Source organism: Capsicum annuum, chromosome 3, assembly GCF_002878395.1.
Source record: "Capsicum annuum cultivar UCD-10X-F1 chromosome 3, UCD10Xv1.1, whole genome shotgun sequence".
Lineage (NCBI taxonomy): Eukaryota > Viridiplantae > Streptophyta > Magnoliopsida > Solanales > Solanaceae > Capsicum > Capsicum annuum.
The window spans coordinates 265,969,114-265,985,221 of record NC_061113.1 but is presented as its reverse complement, the minus strand read 5'-3'; the positions used below and the strand labels follow the sequence as shown (position 1 = coordinate 265,985,221).

General features: G+C 33.5%; 1 long non-coding RNA gene across 1 annotated transcript; it reads right to left on the bottom strand.

Moving 5' to 3' along the window:
- Window positions 1-13,068: 13,068 nt before the first annotated feature.
- LOC107865827 lies at window positions 13,069-16,108 on the bottom strand. Its single transcript, XR_007053977.1, has 3 exons — window positions 15,850-16,108; window positions 15,433-15,547; window positions 13,069-14,468 (listed from the first exon to the last, which is right to left on the bottom strand). It is a non-coding gene; the product is annotated as an uncharacterized LOC107865827 (long non-coding RNA).

Below are 16,108 nucleotides of genomic sequence, written 5' to 3'. Positions count from 1 at the left end.
TGAACCCGCTGCCAACATGGTTTGGTCAAACATTGCATGCCATTGTTTAGGTGCTTGCTTTAGTCTATACAGTGACTTTATAAGTTTACACACCGTATTCTCTTTTCCTGGAACCACAAAACCCTCAGGCCGTTCCATGTAAATTTGTTCCTCCAATTTTCTATTATGAATGCGGTTTTCACATCCATTTGATGGATTTGGAGATCATATATCGTAGCCAAGATAATTAATATTCGAATCGATGTTACCCTTGTTACTAGCGAGTGTGTATCAAAGTAATCAAGGCCTTCTTTTTGTTTGAAGCCTTTTACTACAAGTCTTGCCTTTTATTTGTCAATAGTGCCATCTGTTTTGATCTTCCTTTTGAAGATCCATTTAGGACCTAAAGGTTTATTTCCGGGAGGAATATCAACCAATTCCCATGTATGATTGCTTAAGATTGAATCAATCTCACTATTGACTACCTCTTTCCAAAAGGATGAGTCGGAAGATGCCATCACTTCCTTAAATATTTGAGGCTCATTTTCTAAGAGAAATGTTACAAAATCCGATCTAAACGAAATAGACGTTCTTTGACGTGTACTACGTCTTGGATTTTCTTCATTATATACATTCTCACTTGGTTCATCTTGAGGTCGTTTAAACCTCCCCACTAGACTGTTCATGTCTAGTTTTATACGGATAAATATTTTCAAAGAATTCAACATTGTCTAATTTAATTACCGTATTTTCATTAATATCCGGATGCTTGAATTTACTAACCAAAAATCAACATGCTTTACTACTTTTAGTATATTCTATGAACACGTAATCCACTGTCTTAGGTCATATCTTAACATTTTTAGGCATAGAAATTTGGACCTTTGCTAGACACCCCCACACTTTGAAATATTTCAAGTTGAGTTTCCTTTATTTCCATTTTTCATAAGGAATTGATTGTGTCTTACTATGGGGAACTCTGTTGAGTATACGATTGGCTGTAAGGATAACATCCCCCCATAAGTTTTGCGGTAAACTGGAACTTATAAGCAAGGCATTCATAATTTCCTTCAAAGTTTGATTTTTTCTTTCCGCAATTCCATTAGATTGAGGTAAATACGGGGCAGTAGTTTGATGGACGATTCCATTCTCTACACATATTTCGGTGAAGGGAGATTCATATTCTCTGCCCTTATCACGTCGTATCATTTTTATCTTTTTATCTTTTTATCTAACTGATTTTCAACTTCCATTTTATATTGCCTAAACGCATCTATTGCTTCATCCTTACTATTTAGAAAATAGACATAACAATATCTAGTACAATCGTCAATAAAAGTTATGAAATACTTTTTTCCACCACGTGATGGTGTTGACTTCATATCACAAATGTCAGTGTATTCTAAGTCTAAGAGATTGAAATTACTTTCAACAGACTTATAAGGATGCTTTGCATACTTTAATTCCACACATGTTTGACACTTTGATTTATTGCACTCAAAGTTCGGTAAAACATTTAAGTTAATCAATTTTCGTAGCGTTTTGTAATTAACATGACCTAAACGTTCATGCCATAAATCATAAGACTCAAGCAAATAAGAATAATTTGAACTTTTATTGATTTCAACATTCATTACATTCATCTTATAAAGGCCCTTGGTGAGATAGCCTTTTCCTACATATATTTCTCCTTTGCTAATTATAATTTTTTCAAAAATGGTTACACATTTGAATCCGTTCTTGTCTAGAAGTGAAACAGAAATTAAATTCCTACGTAACTCAGGAACATACAAGACATTGTTAAGTGTCAAGAACTTTCCTAAAGTCATTTTCAAGCATATTTTTCCTGTTCCTTTTGCCTTAGCAGTAGTAGAGTTAGCCGTGTAGATCATTTCTCCTACTTGAGCTGGAGCGAATAACGAAAATAACTTTTTGTTGGAACATACATGGCGGGTGGCACCAGAATCTATCCACCATTCCCAAGGATTCCCCACCAAGTTGCATTCTGAGAACATAGCACACAAATCATCGCATTCTTTGTTGGATTCAATCATATTTGCTTAATCCTTTTTTTTGCCTTTCTTCGAGGCAAGACAATCCGTGGACTTGTGGCTAATCTTGCCACAATTGAAGCATTTTTCCTTGAATTTTTTCTTGGGTGGATGGCTTCCTTGTTTAGCTTTCTTCCTTTTCTTAGAATTGTTTTGGTCATCTTCTACAATATGTGCTTCATTAATTGTAGAATTCCCTTTTGACCTTCTCTCGGCAGCCTTATTATCCTCTTCAATACGTAGTCTCGGACAATAATATCTTCAATAGTCATCTCCTTGCGTTTGTACTTCAAGTAGTTTTTGAAGTCTTTCCACATAAGTGGTGGCTTCTCAATAATCGCTGCTACTTGAAACGAATCATTCATAATCAAACCTACAAAATAGTTTATGTGAGTTCTAAGAACATTTTCAATTTATTCAATTAAGGCATTTTTCAAAGACATACCTTCTGCTAGGAGATCGTGAATGATTACATGTAATTCCTGCGCTTGAGAGACAACTGATTTGCTATTTATCATTTTAAAGTGCAGGAACCTTGCAACAAGGAATTTCTTAATTCTCGCATTCTCTGTCTTATATTTTCATTCAAGTGCCCCCCCACAATTCCTTTGATGCTTAGTTCCACTATAAACATTATAGAGGTCGTCTTGTAGACTACTCAGAATATAATTTATGTAAAGGAAGTCTGAATGTTTCCAACCCTCTACAATTACGAAACGCTCTTTGTCCGAGGTTTTCTCAGGCACCTCCGGAGCGTCTTCTCTAGTGAACCGTTGCAGACACAAAGTGGTGAGATAAAAGAACATCTTTTGCGGCCATCGCTTAAAGTCAATACCCGTAAATTTTTTGGGCTTCTCTGCAGGTGCCATTGGTTGCAGAGCATTTGATCGACTTGTTGAAGCAATACTGTTTGCCCCCACAGTCGTAGCCGCATCTTGCATTAGACTATCGTTAGTCATTTTTCCTGTCACCACAAGACAAAAATATTTAGTATTTTCAGAGTACTACTCGTAAAGTTAAGCAACTTTAAATTCTTCTTCTTGTTTCTAGTTAACAATGAAGTTTTTATGACTTTCAGTTGTCAACCAAATGAATTTTAAACTTGTGATGAAGATTTTATGCCTTCTAATCACTAGTTAAATTCAAACGGAGTAGAAAGCTTTAATCTCCAAAAAACAAGTTATACAGATTCTGATTTATTTCCTTAAGATTGTTATTCTTTCTTCTACGGGTACAAGAATTTGTATACTAGAAACAACCACTTCAAGTAGTTCAAGTTTAAGAACAAGAACACAATGATGTACAAAAAAAAAATACCCTCAACCCAAGATCAAAGTGATCTTTATAAAAGGTGTATTTTATTTTCAAAAATAAAGATGAAGCAAAACTGGCCAAGTCGTCCGAATTCACGAAGTTTCCTTAAGGAAATAATTTCCCTCACTGTACCCGAGGTTGTGGAATTTTTCCTCTCAGGATAAAATGGCCAAACAAACCAATAGTAGCGGTTCCTCAAACAATTGGAATATCTTCGAACTCACTAAACGTTTTGAATGATCACACAGAATATTTTTTAAGTCCAAAAGAGTGTTTTCATTCTGAAATTTTTCGTCTCTAAACCTATGAATGAAAGTAGGTTTATATAGCCATAACATGTCTCTTCTAAAAAGAGGCAATGGTTCACTTTAAAGGTTGCACCTCTTTCTGAAAATTCATATCTGTTTATCAAAGAGTGCATCTTTTCCTAAACAGTCATCTCGTTTTATGAAACAGTGTGTAACTTCGTTGAAGAGTTGCATCCTTCTGAAGCATGCATCAGTTCATGAAGCAGTGCATCAGTTCACTTGAAACAGTGCAACTGAAGCATCAATTCTGTTGGAAACACTACAACTGTTACTGCATGCATATTATATAAATGGAGTATCAGAAAATTTTTCCTGCGTTTTTCTTTTGGTATGTTCGGATCTCAAATAACTTTTGTCCAAAAAGATAGATCTCATCGATCGATCCGAATCCAAATCCAAAGCCGAGCCGAGCGAGCGACGACGACTATGGCGCGAGACATCTCTTATTTCTTGCCTCACTTACAATGTGGAGTAAGTGTTCTTGATTATAAACATGTCCAAGTTCTCTTCTTCCACCAATGTGGGAGAAAGAGTAAACTTTCTAATTTGGGAGTATACTTTCCATTTTAGTGTCTCCTTTCCTCCACTATTTTACTCTCCATTTTTCCATTCACACTTCTTTCATATACTATGAACCCAACACTACTTTCAAATATAAACCTTCAGCTAATTAGTTTACCAAATAATTAAAATATAGAGATGAAACACAATGATAGTATATATGTTATGTATAAATATGCATATTACGTGTGTAATATATTATAATATATTTTAAAAAATATATTACATATTTTAAAAAATATGCAATATACGAAAGTCTACAATTTTTTGATTAAGTTTTACTCTCTGGTAAATAAATAGGCATACGTGTCTCAATAAAATTAGTGGTCTAAAGTTAAATTTTAATAAAGGTGTTAAATATATAGATATACATATAAAAATAATATTGTAATAATTTAAAGTTGTCTTTTTTGTTCTTGCATATTAGTTTTTTTTTTATGTAGTATTTTTAAAAGACAAATGACATTTAACTTCGCATATTAACATGATTATTAATAAAAGTAAGGATAAATTCTAGCTAATAAGTTGTTAATCATTTGTTGCAATATATTAATTTGGATGATGTTGTTAAAAATTTATTTATTAAATGAAGTTTGAGTTGTTTAATTCAAAGTTCTAAAATATTTCTGATAAAAATTAAATAGTTTTTGTAAAAGAAAATTATAAATAATTTTTTAAAATGTATTTCACAATCTTCATTATTATTTCAAGCGAAGTTGAAATAATAAAATTTACTACTAAATTTTTGAAGCCTCAAAATTATAACGACGTAAATCAAATGCTTTACTAGCTTACCCTCGAGTCACCGCCAAAATAGATATGTGTACATATTACATCCCAATACGCACTCCATACTAATTTCCAAAATATCTAGGTGTCTAAATTTACCCTTGTTTGACAATACGTGATTAGTCTTCCCAATTTTTTATGTGAAAAATTTTCAACCCTAAAATACAAGAAGAATATAATCCGTGACTAAGAATCTATCACAAATTTGAGAGCCCCAAAAATATTGTGACAAAAGAAGAAGACCATCATGAAAACTGTAACAAGTTCCATTTACACGTTAATAAAGTCCGTCATGAAATCGTCACAATAATTGTGTGATGGATACTTCCAATATCCATAAAACAATTCGTATTATAATCAAAATGAAAGAAGACAGAGCACCGTTTAAAACTCACTCATTCTCATCAAACTGTTTCTATTTTGATCCGGAGGTCTATCAGAGACGGCGAGGTACAGATAAAATTTACGTACGATCTATTTTTTTCAGATCGCATTTCATGAGACTAAACTAAGTATATGTTATTATTGTTGTTGGTTGCATGTTAGAAAGAAAAGTATTCACGTATTAAAATTAATACTAATATAATTACTATCATGTTCGGTAATTTCTTAGTTGTTTTAAATAAAATCCAGCACACATAAAACACCATGTTTTTGGTTATTGTTATTTGACAAGTCCACAAAGCTTAATTTTGATTATATTTATGTACAACTATATGCGGGTTTTAGAAAATAAAATAACTAATATTTGAATAGATAATACAATAAATAATTAAAATATACTTAACCAATCTCTAAATAACTATTTTTTACATTATCAAAACTTCCATATTAATCTACGAGCCGCTATGTTGCACATTGTGATGGCACACATATTTTATGTAGAAGGTCATGGGTGCAAGTCATAAAAATATTTTTTGTAAAAATATAAGATCGATAAGATTAGATAGAAGGTTAGTGCATGTGGGTGAGTTCTAGCCAGTAGTTAGGAGAGCTTTGGGGTAGCCGGGCTGATAGCCTTAGGACGGTGTTCATAGGTTGGAGCTGCTAGTAGGAGGGTATGGGGGTGGTGGGTGCCTTTGGTTCGTTCGTGTAGGGTATTACTTTGTGAGTGTCTTACTATTTCTGTTATTTCATCATGTTTCATGCTTTATTACGACTCTATTTACTATTCTTTGTCTTGAGCCGGAGATCTATCGAAAACAACCTCTCTACTTCTCCGGAGGTAGTGGTATGGACTGCGTACATTTTAACTTCCTCATACCCCACTATCTGGGAATACACTGGATCTGTTATTGTCGAAGACTAGATAGAATAAATTTTTGTAATTCAATCTTTTTCCTGCATAGAAAGTTTTAATGTATCGAACTATAATGGGAAAAGACTCAAATATGCCACTGAACTATCAGAAATGACTCATTTATGCCATCAATTAAAAGTTGAACCCATTCATGTCATCGTCGTTACAAAATTAGCTCATCTATGCCATTACTTTTTAACGGTGATTTTCAAAAATAGCTTTATCACGTGGCCTTTTATTAGAGGTCCGCGTCATTAATTAAAATAAGCAAAGGCTCAAATATGCCATTGAACTGTCAGAAATGGCTCATTTATGCCACCAGTTAAAAGTTCGGCTTATTCATGTCATCACTGTTATAAAATCAACTCACACATGCCATTACTTTTTAATGATGGATTTTTAAAAATATCTTTGTCACGTGATCTTTTATTATAAGTCCACACCATTAATTAAAAGAAATCAATATTAATTTCAAAATATTTGAAATTAGTTAGTATCGAGATTATTTATTCCAGCATATATATCATAATGATGGGAGAAGTTATCACATATACTTAGCGGGGATAATTGGAGTAACAGACTTTTTTATGCCAGTATTTGAAAATAATTTTCCAACAATGTATGCTCCACTAATTCGTGATGAGAGAAGTTATCCCATATACATAGCGGGATAGTTGGGATAACAGACTTCTTTTAAACCGTTTTTTAGAAATGATTTTTCAATAATGTATGCTCCCCTAATTCGTGATGGGAGAACATTGGAGAAGCTCTATTGGTACGCCTCTTTCTTTTTCTTGTTTGCCCTAATCGTTCATTGACTTATTTTCTTGCAACTTCGGAGTATATATTGGAGTCACTGGAATTAAAATGTAGAATATAATTTTTGAGGTTTCTATTAAGCGTAACATTTATAATGATTTAGAATCAACAAAAAATAGTCAAAAGATATACATTAATCACTATTTCTTCTGATCAGAAAAATAGTTGTTGTAGGAAAACAATACTTTAATGGGTGTGGATCGGATTATGTTAAATGAACCGGTTGTTTTTAATGGATCTAAGATATTTCAAATTAATATTGATTTATTTTAATAATGTCGCGGCCCTCTAATAAAAGGCCACATAAAAAACAGTTTTTGAAAATGCACCATTAAAAAATAATGACATGAGTGAGCTGATTTTATAACGATGATGACATTAATGTACTGAACTTTTAATTGATGGCATAAATGAGCCATTTATGATAGTTCAATGACATATTTGAGTCTTTTTTTTAATTTTAATTAATGACGTGGACCTTTAATAAACGGCCACGTGGCAAAGTTGTTTTTGAAAACCACCGTTAAAAATTAATGGAATGGATAAATCGATTTTATAACGACAATGACATGAATGAACCAAACTTTTAACTAGTGACATAAATGAACTGTTTTTTTTGATAGTTTAATAATATATTTAAGTCTTTTCCTTAATTTATGCATATACACATATACACTACTCTATGTACGTAGGAGAGTAGTAACCTTGTTGTAGATAAAGTTATTGTTAGGTAGATGGATAATATATTTAACTTTAATTTTGGAGATGACATCATTACTAGTACCAAAATGAAAAAGGATTTTTATAATTGTGGTGTTACATCATCCTGCACGGAAAATTCTGTCGGTAAACCCCAAGGAGTGTGGATTAATGGGGACCATAATTATTTTTACTAAAAATTGAGAAAGAAATCATACCTTTTTTTGATAAAGAAAACTACTATACTTGCAATCAGCGTCTTTTCTCCTCTCTTTTTTTTTTTTTTTTTTTACATGCTTTTCAACTGCTTAACACAGTGGTGCTTTTCGTGGATCCTACACGGTTCATGTCGAGTGACGGAGTTAGGTAAGATCGAGGGATTTATTCTATTGAATGTTTGTTCAGACTATTTTTATCTTAATTGAATTTTTCTTTTCCTTTAGAAAAAAAGGAAAACATGAATTCTCCCTATTTGCTTATTCTTATTTTTGTATGAAAAGATTATAAATCCTATAAATAAATGTTCCTTTCTTATAGTTTGGTAGAATTCATAATGTAGTAGTAATAAGGACTTTGAGAGTATTATTATTTAAGGGGAGAATTTGTGAGATACAAGTGTTGTGGTGTCACTTGTGTAAACCTTTTTATTTCGAGTGAATTATGTGAGGTTGTCTGATCTCTCTATATTTTGTACTCTATTTTATATAGTGGATTGCTCATCTCCTTATGTGGATGTAGGTTGATAGATCGAACCACATTAAATTATTGTGTCTTTTTTGTTGTATTTCTCATATGTCTTCTTATGTGGCATCTTCTGAGAGCTTCTTTGTATTCGGTTTGAACATAATCGATCGTTTTAGGCAAAACATTATAATATATATGACTAAAATTATTTTTATGTTTATATAATAGATGTCAATTTTCGTCCACTTTTACATGTGTATTGCTTTCGTCTTCCGATTAGTATTTACATGACTATCCAATTTCTAAAACGAAAATTTCAACATTAACGAATGTTTTCAAACGTTTTTTTTTTGGTAAACTGAAGGTGCATTAATAAAATATTTAAATATACATAGGATAGAGCTCAGGATGGTTTGTTTCTTTCATATCCGCCCATACTTGAGCTACAAAGAGATTGTACAGAAAATTCTACAAGCATATTAGACAAAAATATATGCTAATTAAGGTAGGATTCCATGAAAAAAAGTTGATTTCTTGAGGGAAAGTATGTTACCTCCATAAATAGAAAAAAAATAAACGAACAATATATAGAGAGGGAGGGGCATATCTTCTTAATTAACTTTGTCTTGTGGACCTCTTACGTTATCTTCTAAGCTAATTAGCTAATAGACCACTTTAAAAAAAATCATCTGGGTGCTTTCATATTTCTTTCAATAGTTCCAATTTGTTTTAGGCCATAACAAATAAAAGTTGGCTTCTTATTTCCCTAATTTTCATATAATGTCCTGGTAGATAGGGGCGAATGTTTGACCAAATTGGAAACATAATACGATTTTTTTTAACACGTAAAAGGGAGTAATAAATTAAATGTGTTATGTTAAAATTTCAAATTCCAATCATTTCAAATCTTGATCAAGTAACATGAGTGATAGTGAGATTGTTAGGGTTCTTCTATTACTGTTTTAATAAGAGTTCTCAAGTTTGAATATTTCAAAAAAAAAGAAGAAAAATTCAAAATTTTTGTTAGTAGTGTGACTCCTAGAAAGGGTCCTAGAATGTGTAAATTCAAAGTTAGCCGGTCTTAATACAAATATTAGAAGAAAAAAATTGTTCAATATAATATCTTCTACTAATAGATGATCTCTTTCATTAGTAACAATAACAATTACAACAACAATATACTTAGTGAAATTTCATAAGGTCTGTAAAGATAGAATATAAATATACCTTATACCTTATCACTACCCCTAAATGTAGAGATATTATTTCCGAAATAGCTCGACAATCTATCTAATGGTGAGCAAATAAAGATTCTTATCATCACTCCTTAGTGGCCAGAATACTACAATCATTAGCTTATCTTTTCGATTTTGCAAAAAGAAAATATATATCTTAGATCTAATAGGTCCATAAGCCATTAGGTGGCACCTGGCTAATTTGCTACTATTTAATAGTAAATAGATTGCGTAATCCTGATCTATTTTAAGAGTTCCACTCAAGTAATGGGTTTATATGATGCTTGTCCATGTTTTGGTGAAATTATAGAGCTAATAATGGGACAATCATAATTACTATTAACAATATTTACGCTGTTAAATGCAACTAATTATTGTAAAAGTAATTAATTAAGAAAGTGCATTTTGATTGATGATTCTATATTCTAATTTCCATAATTGGTGAAGTCGATAATGACATATCCAAGACGTTTTTTCCTGCTTTTTTTAAAATGCATATTGACAAATTGCATGAAATGTCTAAGTCAATTATAGAAAATGGACCGTCCAATGTGGTATAACATAATAAATATTATAAGGGAACACAATATTTTATCTTGTTGATTTTATTCCATGAGTGGTCAATTTTTGGTTTCCTCTTTTAGGAGCTAATTATATGATTCAGAAATGGCAGGTTTTGTGGCCGTCATTGTCCTTACAAATTGTAGTTATAACACGGTTTCTTCAATTGAATTTCATTCGTTCAAAATTATATAAGATCTATATGGAACAAAACTAGCTTTTTGATATATTTAAATTATTAAATTATTAAATTTCTTGACTTAAGGGGTAATTTAATTGGCATTGTAAGTTCCTTTAAACTGTTAACTATTACAATGCAAGAAGAAGAACAAGGAAATTTGTAAGCTCGAATAAAGAGAAACTATGTATACAGCAACTGAAAGAGAAGAAAAATTCTGAGTACAAATGTTAATAACTGCTACTCCTCAAGCTCCTATTTATAGACTCTCTTTGCTCATTGCTATCACACGTATCTTAGTCACTAGGTTAGATTAACAAACTAACTAACTGTTTCTAACTAACTGCTATATACAGCTTAGCTGTCAATGGACAGTTGTACATTTTACTAACCGTTTAACACCCTTCCTCAAGCTAGTTGTATGAAACGCATTCTTCATGCCTAGCTTGGTAAGTAGATAAGTATGTTGAACTATTGTAAGACCCTTGGTCAGTAAATCTGCAGGTTGCTCTGATGTATGTAGATATGTTGGTTGAACTAATCCAAGCTGAATCTTTTCCCTGATGAAGTGCCAATCTATATCTATGTGCTTAGTTCGTTTATGGAACACTGGATTAGCTGCAATTTGAATTACAGACTTGCTATTACTGCATATGGACACTGGCAAAGCAACATCAACTCTCAGTTCCTTGTACAATCCAACTAGCCATACAATCTCAGCCACAGTAGATGCCAAACTCCTGTACTCAGCCTCTGCTGAGATTCTTGAGATAGTATTTTGCTTCTTTGATTTCCAAGAAACCAAAGAATTTCCATAAAACACAAAGTATCCAGTGATTGATTTCCTATCGTTTGGGCATGATGCCCAATCTGCATCACAAAATGCTCTCAACTTCTTTGCACCTTTAGAAATCATAAGAATTCCTAATCCTGATGAATGTTTGACGTACTTAACCACTTTCATTGTTGTTTCCATATGAGATATTTTAGGTTTATGCATACATTGACTCAAAATTTGAACTACAAATGGAATATCTGGCTTGGTTATAGTCAAGTAAAGTAGTCTGCCTACAAGCTTTTGATATCTTGTAGGATCTTCTAAGAACTTGTCAGTGCTGCCAACAGGTGGAAAATATGAATCAAATTCTGATGTGTTAAGCGTCTGATTTAATGCTATAGAAGCTCCAACAGGCTTTGAGTTGGACAACCCCAAATTTGATATCAACTCTAGACAATATTTTCTCTGGTGCATAAGAATTTCAGCCTCACTCCTTGCAAACTCAATACCTAAAAAATATCTCAAGTCACCTAAATACTAAATCTTAAATTTATCTTGAAGAATTTTCTTTGTGTCCAATACCATCTCATGATCATTTCCTGTTATCAACAAATCATCAACATAAACCAGTACTACTATCATACTACCTCCATGGTGTTTTGTGAATAAAAAGTAATCAAAGTGACTCGGTTGAAAGCCAGCATCAAGTAAAGATGTGGTTAGCTTAATGTTCCACTGTCTACTTGCTTGCTTAAGTCCATAAAGATACGTAGTCAACTTGCATACTGTCCCCTACTCACTTTGATGATCAAATCCCAAGGGTAATTCCATGTATACATCCTTATTCAAGTCACCTTGAAGAAAAGTATTGAACACATCCATTTGATGGATGTTCCAACCATTTTCAGCTGCTAATGAAATGACCACTCTGACTGTTACCATTTTTACAACAGGTGAAAAAGTTTTCTGATAGTCTAAACCTTCCTTTTGATTGTAACCTTTAGCAACCAACCTAGCCTTGAATATATCAATCTTACCACCAGCCTTATGTTTGATCTTATACACCCATTTACACCCAATTGCCTTCTTGCCTGCAGGAAGTTGTGTGAGCACCCATGTATTATTATCTCCTAGAGCTTGTATCTCATTCTGCATAGTTGTAATCCATCTTGAATCTCTTATAGCTTCTTGATAGGAACTAGGTTCCTTTTCTTGTAACATCTTTTAACAAAACTTCTATATGAAGGAGAAATGCTCTGGTAATCAAGCACATTTGCAATTGAATATAGACAATTCTCAGCTGATGTTATCTTTCTTGGCAAAACGTAGTCTGTGTGCCAAAGGGGTGGCTTTGCCTGCCTGTTGGACTTTCTAGTGACAACGGCTAGTACGAGATCTGTTTTTTCAACCACTGCAACATCGTTTCCCAGCAAGGCATGATCATTATTATTTATGGTCTCAAGATCAGGCAAATCATTTGTTTCTTCATGCACTGGAATATCTGCTTCTGCAGGGACCATAGAAGTATCATGATTGAAAATACCTACTTCTGCAGGGACCACAGAAGTATCAGCTGGTACAGGTATCACACAAGGGCTATGGTAACATGTCGGAGCAGGTGATTGTGGCATAAGAAAATGCTGATCATCCTCAGATTTAAGTCCTGGTGTTTGGAAGGGAAAAATTATTTCATCGAACTTCACATCTCTACTACCAAATATAGTATTTATCTCAATATCAAGCAACTTGTACCCCTTCTGTACTACAGCATAACCAAGCAAAATTGCCTTTTAACTTTAGGAGAAAACTTATCACCTTTCAATAGGTTTATAGCAAAAGCAAGATATCCTATCACCTTAATGTGAGATAAAGATGGCCCATTCCCATAGAATAGCTCATATGGTGACTTATTCCCCAAAATGGACAGAGGTATCCTATTTATGATGTATGTAGTAGCTTCAACACATTTTCCCCAGTATTTGCTAGGTAAGCAGCCTTGAAATTTGATAGCTCTTGTAGTTTCCAGTAGGTGTCTGTGCTTTCTCTCTACAACACCATTTTGTTGTGGAGTGTAAGGACAAGATCTTTGATGGATAATACCATGCATAGTAAATAGTTCATGACAATTAGCATTAAAGAATTCTACTCCATTATCTGTTCTGAACACTCCAACACACCTGTTAAACTGGTTCTTTATCATTAGTAGAAATTGTCTCAGAACAAAAATTACATCAGATTTTTGAGTGAGCAAAAAAGTTCATGTCCATCGAGACTTGTCATCTACTAAAGTAAGGAAATATCTCCTTCCAGAGTGAGTAGGGACCTTGTAAGGTCCCCAAAGATCCATCTGAACTAAATAAAAAACATCTGAACTTGTGCTACTAGAAGGGAATGGAATTCTGGTTTGTCTAGCTTGAGGACAAATATCACAATGATCTATAGCAAAACTACCATTATTATTGAATTCTTTTATTCTTCTAAGAACACTCATGGGAATATGACCTAATCTTTTGTGCCAAATAGCTGGATCTTCAAACTTAGTAACAGCAGATATGATTTTACATCTTTTCTTTTGTTTCTTCCAGTTTAGGACATACAAGCCGTCTTCTACATCACCAATACCCTTGACCTTCCCAGATAAAAGGTCCTGAAATATGCAATATGTGGGGAAGAAGGAAATACAATAATTCAATTCCTTTGTCAGTTTGTTAACAGACAAAAGGTTAAATTTGAATGTTGGAACACACAACACATCACTAATCTTGTCTTCTGTATTTAATTGAAAGTCACCTATAAGGGAAACTGATGCCAAGTCACTTGTAGGTAATTGGACTTTTCCTATTGTCACGCCCCAAAATAATAATAACGGACAAAAATCGTATATACTTAATCTACAAGCACTTTACGATGTATGCAAGGTCATAAGATAATAACGGGTAAGACAGTTGACAAGCGTTGCATATATACATGAGAGAGTTACATTAATGAAACTATACAATACTACACGATGTCCATGAAGCCTCTAGTCAGTTTAACACACTACACTACAAATGACTAGTTGGCAATAGGCCCATCATGCCTAACCAGAGATCTATACACAATCAAAATACTAGTCATGAACTGGCTCCAGAGAGAGTTAGAGCTCACCAAAATACCAGCTGGAAATGGCAAAAGAGCCTAACGTGGACGTCTGCTATCAGGAGGATTGGAGCCTGCATTATTAAAACATAGTGGGCCCGAGACGTCAGTACATAAACAATATGTACCGGTATGAAAGCAGACAGAATAACAGCTAGATAAATACCGAAGCTCATATGAGTCAAATAGTAAAGTGAAAAACGTATGAGCCAACAAGTAACACCTATACGATATGAAGCAATAGCTTATGCACTAATTTTATCAACATCATATATGATATTTAGAAAAACGTTCATTATAATGTAGAACCTATACTTTGTCTAGGTGATGCACTAGTCCTACAAGTCATACAAATGATCACCTTCCAAAGGCAATCTGAGGCAAGTATAAAACATATATTGCTTACATACTCATTGCTATGATCCCATATGTGTAACTGTAATCGCAGTCTGTATCCAGGTACGCCCCACCTAAGGGCTCACTATGAGGGTCTGTCCGCAGGCCATATATGCCAGATGTTGGCTCGAGTCAGGTGAAACCAATAGATGGCGTTCCAACTGACTTCAAATACAAATAATGCCACAAAAGCGGGTATGCCCAATGATTGGGCTCGCTATAGTGGTCTGGTCTCGATCTTGTGCACAGAATCTCATCGAGCGATATGCCAAGCCAAACCTATGTACCCTCCCGTCGTTAATGTTTGTCAAATAATGCCTTAAAGGCCTGTGACATATGAGTTACGATAATGATCGTTTAGCTACTATATACAGGTGAAACTATGTTATTATTATTTACTCCTAACTTGTAAGGGCTTCAAGTATAGAAACTTTTGATAATATGGACGTATCATGAAAACTTAACACAAAAGGGGAAAGATAGATACTCATAATCTTGATGGTAGGGCGAGGGAATGGTATGTAAGGTAATATAAAGATTCTATTTCCGTATTTCATGAGAATTATATTAACATTAATAGGAAGGGGGGTACATGACGTAGGGTGGTGCCTTAATGGCGAAGAAGGGTTTAGCTTTACAGACCTTAGTGCTTACTAGCTACGATGGTATTTCAGGTTCCCAAATAACATTACTTGCGGGAGTATAGCTTTTATCTTTCCAACCACCAACTTCCGTTATCCAATAGGCAATCCACTAGCTACAAAAATAACATATATGCCCATAAGAAATCTGTAGGTGCATTCAATAACTCACTTATGTTCCGAATTAACCGACTCTCTTAACAAGAACGAAATAGATTCTAACTTTTCTAACTTATACACTTCAAGGGTAAAACTACCCAATCGATAGAAATTCCTAAAAGCTCTTCTTAAATCAAAATTCCCCATTTTCCCCCTTTTTTCCCATGAACTCAATTCAAATAGTAGTGCAAAGATACAAATCGAACACCTCCAAGATACTTATTTATAGTCAAATTTGAGAAGGGGATAGAGAATTTACCTATTAAAATTCAATCCCAACCTTAGATTATTGAAGTCACCTCTTAGAGATTATTTCAAAAGTATCATAAGAATCCTTTCCTCCTTTCCTCTTCTAGTGAATTCTTGAATACCAAGGGAAGAAGAAGAATAAATCGAGTACTAATACTCGAGCTGCCGCCTAATGTTTTCTTTTAAAGATTTGGTTTGACTTCTGTAATGAAAAGAAAGAAACAAAAGGGTAACCTCACTTTTGTTTACTGGATTCAGTTTCCAGTGAA